At 45.3% G+C, this 9167-nt stretch overlaps 1 protein-coding gene across 1 annotated transcript in view; it reads right to left on the minus strand.

The window, feature by feature from the left end:
* Mertk (MER proto-oncogene, tyrosine kinase) overlaps nucleotides 1-9167 on the minus strand; it is a 103903-nt gene that overhangs the window by 55767 nt on the left and 38969 nt on the right. The gene's annotated exons all lie outside the window — the stretch shown is intronic.

Raw genomic sequence — 9167 nt, forward strand, 5'->3', positions numbered from 1 at the left:
TTTTTTTTCTTTAAGTAGGGGAGCGGTCGAGACATGGTCTCTCTATGTCGTTCTAGCTGTCCTGGAACTCATTCTGTAGACCAGGCTGAACTCTATAGGCTGGCTTAAACTCACAGACCTCCGTCTGTCTCTGTCTCCTGAGTGCTGGGATTAAAGGTGTGCACCCCCACCTCCAGCCAGAGTTTAGTCGCAAACACAGCAAACACCACACAAGGACGTGCAGGCAACGACTGGGCTCATCAAAGAGGAGCAGGAACCAAAGGAAAGAGTTTCCAATGCCTAAGGCTGGAACCGGCAGAGCAAGAAAGTCATGTGACGGTGAATTACAACCCAAATTATGCAATACAAAGGACCTGAAACTTTATTAGGTGTTATTAACTTTATTAGCTTTCAAGTCCTCTATATTGATAAAAATGGCAGATTAAATAAACGCTCTAGTAGTCTATATAGAGTCTCCTTCCTTAAGGAGGCCGGTGGAGCATGGCTTGGGAAAGGGGAGAAGGAGGGCAGCCTTAGGACACAGAAACGGACCACGCCCATCTCTGCCAGGCTGGCCAGAGTTCACGCCCGGAAGTGATTGCTCATGTTGACAGAATGTACCCTGAGATGATAGAAATAGCAGCTCCGTTCTGTGACAGTTCTCTCGAAACGCAAAAGCTTGTTCTGTTCATATGAGAAATATCAGACAGGCCCAAGTTGTGGGACAGTCTCTAAAACACCTGCCCAGCAATCTTCAAAACCACCAAGACGAGGAGAACAAGGGAAGTTTGACCATAAGGTGCCTAATCAGACAGGCACCGAGGACTGAGGAGAGCGGAGTGTGACGTCCTGACGTCTGGGACAGGTGCTAAAAATCTAAGAAAATCTGAATGTTAGCTAATAAAGATGTATCAGAATTGAGACATCAATGGTAACCAATTTATCACACTACTGTAGGGCGTTAAAAGTAGGAGAACATGCAGAAGGGGTCTATTGAGATTCTGTGTTCTATCTTAACAGTTTTCTTCAAAGATGTGTATATCTGTACCAGTGCAAGTACGGAAGTTAGAGAACAAAAAGGAATTGATTCGCTTCTTCTACCATGCTGAACCGGGGTTTCTCTTGCTTCAGCTACTGTGCAGCCCCCTCCTGGCTGGCAATTCCCTGACTTTGAGTCTCATCTCACCCGAGGAGGGCTAGGATCACATATGCGTGCTATAGGACCCAGGAGGTTCTGGGGTGGGGAACTTGGGTTTTCAGACTCATGTGGCTGGTGCTTCACCCACTGACCAGCTCCACAGTTTTACTGCACAATCTAAAACTATTTTAAAATGTAAATATTTTTAAACTTTATTTAACTTTATTTCATGTATATTGGTATAATGATGTCAGATTCTCTTGAATTGGAGCTACAGATGGCTGAGAGCTGCCATGTGGGTGCTGGGAATTGAACCCCCGGTCCTCTGGAGGAGCAGTCAGTGCTCTTAACCACTGAGCCATCTCACCAGCCCCATGTAAAATTTCTTTTAAACAAACCTATATGCACTATGCAGTTGGTCTGGAAACTTCTATATCTCTAGGACACAAAAGCAGCATTACCATAAATTGAAGATAGATACAGTTTTTTTTAAAAAAAATATGTCATAACTTGCTTTTACCTAAAAAGCTTAATTTGGGTGCTGGAGAGATAGCTCAGTGGTTAAGGCATGTATTACTCTTCAGAGGACCAGAGTTTGGGTCCCAGCACCCATGTCAGGTAGCTCACCGACGTCAGCTCTAGAGCATCCTTGAGCCTCTTCTGGCATTTGGCTCATCTGCACTCACAGGCCCGCATACCCACATATAGGCATATACATAATTAAAAACAACAAATTTATATAGTTTTCTTCGGCCTACTGCATAAGGAATTTTCCATTCAGAGTTTTGAAAATTCCCAGCTAGTCACTAATAAACTGAACTTGAAAAATGAGAGGCAGAAAAACAAAACTGTCTACAAGATAACAGCAGTCATTAAGGCTAGAAAAGTTGTCCAATATCGATGTTCACGTGGCCAGTACTGTGTCAGGGCTACGGCCAAGTGGTCAGTATGGGCAGAGAATTATGTTTGAAGATATTGTAAGAGGAAAAAAATGCAACTTTGATTCTCCACCCTGACACACACACACACACACACACACACACACACACACTGCTCACACGCATGCATGCACACACACACACACAGTGCGGGTAAATTCCTGTTACTTTCCACTCAGAGGAAGACTCTCCCTGGTGCCTGAGTTTTCCTGACTAGGCATGGCCCCTCCAGGGAAAAATCAACCCTGCATCTCTGCCCTCTGACTCTTACAGACGGTGACTTTTCCTATCTCTGAAAAACAGTACACCGTGAATGTATTTTACTTTTGTGAGACAAGGAGTATTTCCCTCACTCTGGAGGGAACTCCTAAAGCGGACTGTTTAGTTAAACGTTCTTGACCATCTAAAGCACCGAGGACTGTGGCATCGGTCAGGAGCCATGTCCTTGTGTGTTTGACCACTTCCTCTCAGGTGAAACCGCTCCCGTTTTGTATGGTGACTGACGCAAATAATCTGTTCTCTGGAACCAGACATTTTATCTCACACCCCTCACTTGAGTCTGTAAAGGATGCTTGTGAATGAACATCCGTGAGGGATCATGCAGTGTCTGTAGATCTTCTATTGTCTCTCAGAAATTCTGAGGTCTACAATGGAAAAATTTTCATTATTTAAGTAGCTGAATAAAATGTGATTGTAGAGGCCTTGGAAACAGGCTAGAATCTAGGAACTCGAGCATACTTAATCCCCAAACCTACCTGCGGTATTTTGATAGCAATCTCATCCACTGAAATCCCTCTTCTTCCAAGAGTTGAAATTTTCCCCCATGATTTTCTACTTCTCTCAGGAAGTCTACTCTAATAGCATCCATGTGTGTGCTTGGAAATCTATGAATAATAACCTTATGATTTTCTTTCTTTGGGGTTGATTATACTTACAGTAATTATCAGGATATAACTAATTAGTATGAAAAATTACGTTTTTTTTTCTTTTGTCAGTGAGGAGGATGACACCCAAGACTTCATGTATGACTGACAAGCTACACTGTCCCCCCAGAAACGTATCTACTTTGCCAGATCAAACTGGAAGGCTTTGTGCATGCTGTCTAGAAAGTCCTTAACCCCGAGACAAAGAACCACAGCAGCTGTTCTCAGAGTCAACCCCACAGATTTCTAGAGATCCCAGGGACACTTGCTCTCAAAAGTTCGCTTACTCTTATAATAACAGTGTTGTTTCCCTTTTCATGTTCATTATCTCACGAGTGTATGAAGGAATTTTCCAGAGGCTGATGTCATGTGGTGATATCATGTGGTCTACTCGGCAGTGGAACATGGGCTTGCATATCTTTGTCTTATATCTTTTCCATCTTTCTAATTCAGTCACCAGAAAAGCATAACTAGTCCAAAAGTTGTTTTAAGACTTAAAGGAACCCTGACACCAAATTCTTTGAGAGCTGATAATCCTGCTGGGATTCTGGGGGAGGGTGGGGGAGGGAGCACCAACTCCTCCTGGCAAAGGGAGGGAGAAGTGAGAGGCAAACAGCAGGTGGCAAACAACAACAACAGACGAACAAACAAAAGCCATCTGCACAGTACCAGTCCTGCTTTGCGGTTAGGAAAGGGTAAATACACAGAATGGGGAGCAAGACAGGGCCCCTCTCAGTCACCATGTGAGGTGTATTCCACCAGTCTCCTTGTCACAGCCAGGCCTCTGTCAGGCTACAACATTTCTCTTGACCTTCTGATCTCCCAGAGGAGACACACCCATCCTACCAGCTCCCAAGAGCTTGCAAACACTTGGCTCTTATTTAGAAAAATTAAGTTTTGGCTCCATCAGAAAACACAGGGGTTCTATTTTCATTCATTCATTCATTCGTCTGGGGTTCAGCAGATGGCTGCAGGCTAGCACCTATCCTTTGATTCCAATTACTCATAACAAAACTTTCAGGAAACATACATGGAGTATGAACTACAAAAATCAGTTCCAAGCTGAGCAAGAGAGGAAGAGTCGGCCCAATGGCAAAACAGGTTGATTTCACTGAAATCCAGGATGTCATTGTAGCTCCCTGAAGAGGGGCAACTGCCACACGGTTCCCATCTTCAGAAGTGGACGAGTGCTTAACGTGGCTAATGCGGGACTTGATTTTAGATCAAGCAGGAAGTCATTTTTCCTCTTTGTATTTTTTTTTCAAAGTGTACACAGGGTCAGAAAAACAGTTTACAGCACATGCCTCAACAGCACAAGGCAGCAACACCAAACTGGAACTCCCAGAGACAGCTCCAGCACTGCTCCGTATAGGCAGGAGGTTGATGCCCACAAGCAGAACTGATGCCAGCAGACAGAAATGGAAACCCATCCAAACAAAAGCAACTCTCTCTGAAACTACACAGGCACGTACAGCTCCAGGGGCATCCCCCCTTCACCCCACAAGGTGTCCATTCTCCGCGTGCCAGGGTCAGAACCAGAACCTCCTTCTAGGCAAGAGCTCCACCACAGAGCCACACCCTTGCCCCGTGTACTTTTCCCTTAAGCTTTTTTGGTTTAGCGGCACTAACTTCCCAAAGAGTCTCGTCACCACAGCCGGACTAGCTAGGCAGAGTGATGAGCAAGAAAAACCAGCTCCTGCTCCCTTGCCTGGCTCCCTCTGCGGAGAAACAATAGTCACCAGGTTGGAATAAATCTGAGTGTTTTATAGCCCAAACCCTTGGGGCTTTCTGGGGAGAAAAGCATCAGTGAAACTCAGCTCTCTACCCTCCCTCCGGCAGATCCTGACAGCTCAGGGTAGGTCTGCAGTGCCTGAGACACAGTGCCTGAGATGGCTTGTCCTGGGTTCTGGTGACACTCCACCCCAAGCCCCAGCGTGGCATTCTACGCCCCTCTTGTTCCCCCTCCCATCACCCCGTTTGAGAAACGGCAGTCTCTGACCCAGACCTGAGATATTTTAAGGAACTTTGAGGAACAATGTGTTCCCTTGAGGGAAGGACAATCACAGTTGCTGAGGAAGCAACTTCCAGGAGCACAGTCAGGCCAAGTTTCTGCGTTCCTGATTAAGCAATCCTGAAATTTAATGAAATAAACAATCCTGCTTTTTCATCTTTTTTTTTTTTTCTTTCCTAGTGTCTGTCTTTCTACCAGAGAAGGCAACACTCAGAACACACTGCATGGGTGAAATGGCTCGTGACTTTAGAACTCAGTCTGTCCTGGTTGCACTCACAAATACTGAGTACCCACAACGTACCACACATTTCCCCCCAGGAGCTTGGGATGTTTTTAAGAATAAAAACAAAGATTCCTGTCCCTTAGAATTCACATGCTCCCAGAGCAAAATGAAGCATATGACCTGACAGACAAGTTGAATGCTGTCAGAAGGTGACAGGTACTAGGGACACCAAGAGGATTGGATGGTATGGGAGGATGGGGGATGTAGCCTCCATTTTCAACAGAGGGAAGGGTTTCAGGTAACTGAGAAATTCCCCTGAGAGGGGAATTGCCTAGGGTAAGAGAATGAACCTGCTATTATGGGTCAGCCTGTGGGATCCCTAGCAAATAAACAGGTGAGAGGCTTTTATCAGAGAGGCACAGGCCAGGGATGGGGATGAAGTGTGGGGGGGGGCGGTATGGGGAGGGTGGGAGGTGTGGCACATGCTTAATCTCTGCAGTTAGGAGGCAGAAATAGGTGGATCTCCATGAGTTTGAGGCCAGCTTGGTCTACAGAGCGAGTTCCAGGACAACCAGGACTACACACAGAGAAACCTTATCTCTAAAAAATGAAAACAAACAAGCAAACAAAACCATAGAGGCCTGGGAAGCCTGGAGCTCTCCAGGAGGACTGCGTGACCTGGCTTGTGCCAGGCCTGCCACATCTGTCCTCTGGAGAAGACTTTAAACCAGCTTCTGAATAGTTCCAAATTGGTTCCCGATTTCAAAATAGGCATTAAAAAGGCAATGGGAGTGAAAGCGAACCTTCACGGCAAGCATTACAAGAACAAGGAACTCATTTGTATAAATTCTGACTGTCATGGCTACTACAATAAATATTCGTAACTATATCTAGCTAATGAAAACAAAAACTAGTTATCTGCTAGTTATGCATTTAAACACACAATTAATGGGGTTTCTTTTTAAGTTTTTCTTTTATTTGCGTTTACGTGTCTGTGTGAGTGTATGTCACCTGTGTGTGGTGCCCATGGAGTCTAGAAGAAGGCACTGAATCTCTTGGTGGTTGTGAGCCACCTGATACCAGTGCTGGAAACCGAACTTCAGTCCTCTATGAAAGCAACAAGCACTGTCAACCAACCGCAAACAATCTCTTCAGTACAGGGGACCCAACACCCTCTTTTGGTCACCATGGGTACTGTGCTCAAATTAAATTTTAAAAGAAGTTGTGTAAGTTGTTCGGGACACATAACAAGAAAACGACATCAATCCACATGGCAATGCCAGAGGCCACAGTCAGTTACCTACACTGTATCCTGCCATAAACGTCAGGCAGGAAAGTTCTTTGTAGGCTCCATTATTTGAAGTCACCCAAGACAAAGGTCATTTATTTATTTGTTACTTCCAGTTCTAGGGCTAAGGATTTTGTTTTCTGATTCTGAGACAGGGTCTCAGTAGCCCAGGATGGTCTTGAACTCACCACGTAGCTGATGATGACTTTGAATGTCTGATCTATTCCTGTCTCATGTCACGAAGGCTGGGATTACAGGCATGCATGCAACTCCACAGCTGGTTTATTCCATGCTGGAGATCAACCTGGGGCCTCGCACATGCCAGACAAGCACGCTACCTACTGAGCAACACCCTCAGCCCTGTGCAGGGCGTTTTCTTTTTTTACAGTGTGAAAGAAAAAGCCAGGCTTTATCTGTGGTAGGCAAACTCTCTACCACTGAACCCTATGAAATGCTTCTTTAAAAGGGAAAAAAATTCAGATCGAAGTAATTTTAGATTCACAAGCTGCAAAAATAGCGTCAAGTTCCTGTGCCCTCCCCTCCCCCATTTCTCCATGATAAAGATTTTATTCAGTCCTAACACCAGGATGAAAACCAGGAAGGTGACTTTGGCACAATGCTAGTCACTAAAATTTAAACCTTATTCTGATTTTACCAGCCCACACCCCGGTTGGCGGGGGAGGTGTATAATGAAATTCTATGAAATTTTAATCACAGGTACAGATTTGTGGCTACAAAATTGTCCCACCATTGAAAAAGGACACCCCCATGGAAACATTCTAGCCTAAGAGAAGGACAGAACTGATCTGTTCTCTACCATGGTAATTTTGCACTTTGAGAAGGTGATTGCAGTGGAATCAGACTCTACGCAACCTTTGAGGCCGGCTTTGTTCTCACAGAAGAATGGTCTCAGACACAGCATCTTCGGGACAACTTTTACATTACAGAGCTGGGTGGGGAGGGATCATGTCAAGAGGAGAAAAGTGCCAGGAGTGGTACTTCCTTAACTCCGGCTCTCTACAGAAATGAGACCAGCCTGAGAAGCAAATATGCCCGCTCAAAGCAGTTCCAACCGCCAGGGCCTTCCAACCACTTACCTATTGGCACTTTCTTAGTGGAATGGTAGGAAAAGTTTTTGTCAACATTTCATTCTTTTTAAAGACAGGATCTCACGTAGCCCAGGCTACCTCCAACTTACTACGTAGTCAAGAATGACCTTGATTTATGACCTTCCTACTTCTACCTCCTGAGTGCTGGGGTTACAGGTATGTTCCACCATGTCCAGTTTAGGCGGCACTAAGGATCCAATGCAGGGCTTTATACATGGTCGGCAAGCATTTTACTAACTGAACTACATCTCCAGCCCTTGAGGTTAAACACTCATTTGTTTGGTGGTCCATTCACCCATTCATCGAGGAGATGGAGCTACACTAGCTACTAATGCTCACATAATCATCACGTGGAATAATCGCCTCTCTTACAGACCTGACAAGAAGATGATTGTGGCTTATAACCATCTGTAACTCCATTTCCAGGGAATCAGATCCCTTCTATGACCTCCATGGGCACTGGGCACACACAGGGTACACATATATACATGCAGGCAACATACTCATGCATGTAAGATAAATCAAATGAGTCTTAAAAATATTATAAGATTCTGAGATAATGAGAAGTAAGGGGGGGCTTGAATCCACAGATATTGGCAGAGTGACCAGGCAGGCATTCAGAGAGGAGCAGAGAGCTGGAGGTCAAAAGGTAGAAAGGGAGTTTACTAGAAAGACAGTAAGAAGAAAGTAGCTGGGATAGAATGGCCAACTTGGGAAGCCAGGCAAGATGGCACATTGTATTCGTGGACCTGCCAGAGGTTCGTGAGATCCCATGAGAAGGTGACATCACTTCAGGAAAGGTGGGGGATGAAGGTTAAAGTGGAGTCCTGAGGGATAAGAGACATCAGCAGTAAAATGGTAGACTTTAACCGACTTGGACTGGAGGAGCCCGCCTGGAGTGAGCAGCTCTGTGTTGGAGGAGAAGCTGACAAAGCAGAGAATGACTCACTGTGTGGGTGGCAGGCTGGGGGAGGGGGGAGGGCGGAGGACGGAGAGCCGAGGAAAGCAGGGTCACAGTTAGGATGCAACGGTAAAGTGCTGGCAAGGAACCAGGAAAATATGAATTAAGGGCACCACTGTGGAAAAGCACGGGGGGGGGGGGCTCACCTGACATCTGAGAACTGTGCAGGACTCAATGACTGACTGCTGGACAGCAAAGAGGAAAGAATTTGGGCAGATTTCAGACTTCTGACTAGAATGTATTAATACCTCAAGATGTCGTCACTGTTGGGCATCATCTATGCCGTCTCTGCTATCAGACATATTCAAATATTGTAGGAGTCAGAGAGCAGGATTTTATTCTTCAGACCATTTGTGGCTCTCACAGAGGATCCAGATTAAGTTCCCAGCATCCCCATGGAGGCTTATAACCATCTGTAACTCCATTTCCAGGGAATCAGATCCCTTCTATGACTTCCATGGGCACTGGGCACACACAGGGTACACATATATACATGCAGGCAACATACTCATGCACGTAAGATAAATTAAATGAGTCTTAAAAATAGTATAAGATTCTGAGATGATGAGGCACCTGATATTGCCCCTTCCTGCATAA

This window comes from Microtus ochrogaster, unplaced genomic scaffold (genome assembly GCF_000317375.1).
Source record: "Microtus ochrogaster isolate Prairie Vole_2 unplaced genomic scaffold, MicOch1.0 UNK3, whole genome shotgun sequence".
Lineage (NCBI taxonomy): Eukaryota > Metazoa > Chordata > Mammalia > Rodentia > Cricetidae > Microtus > Microtus ochrogaster.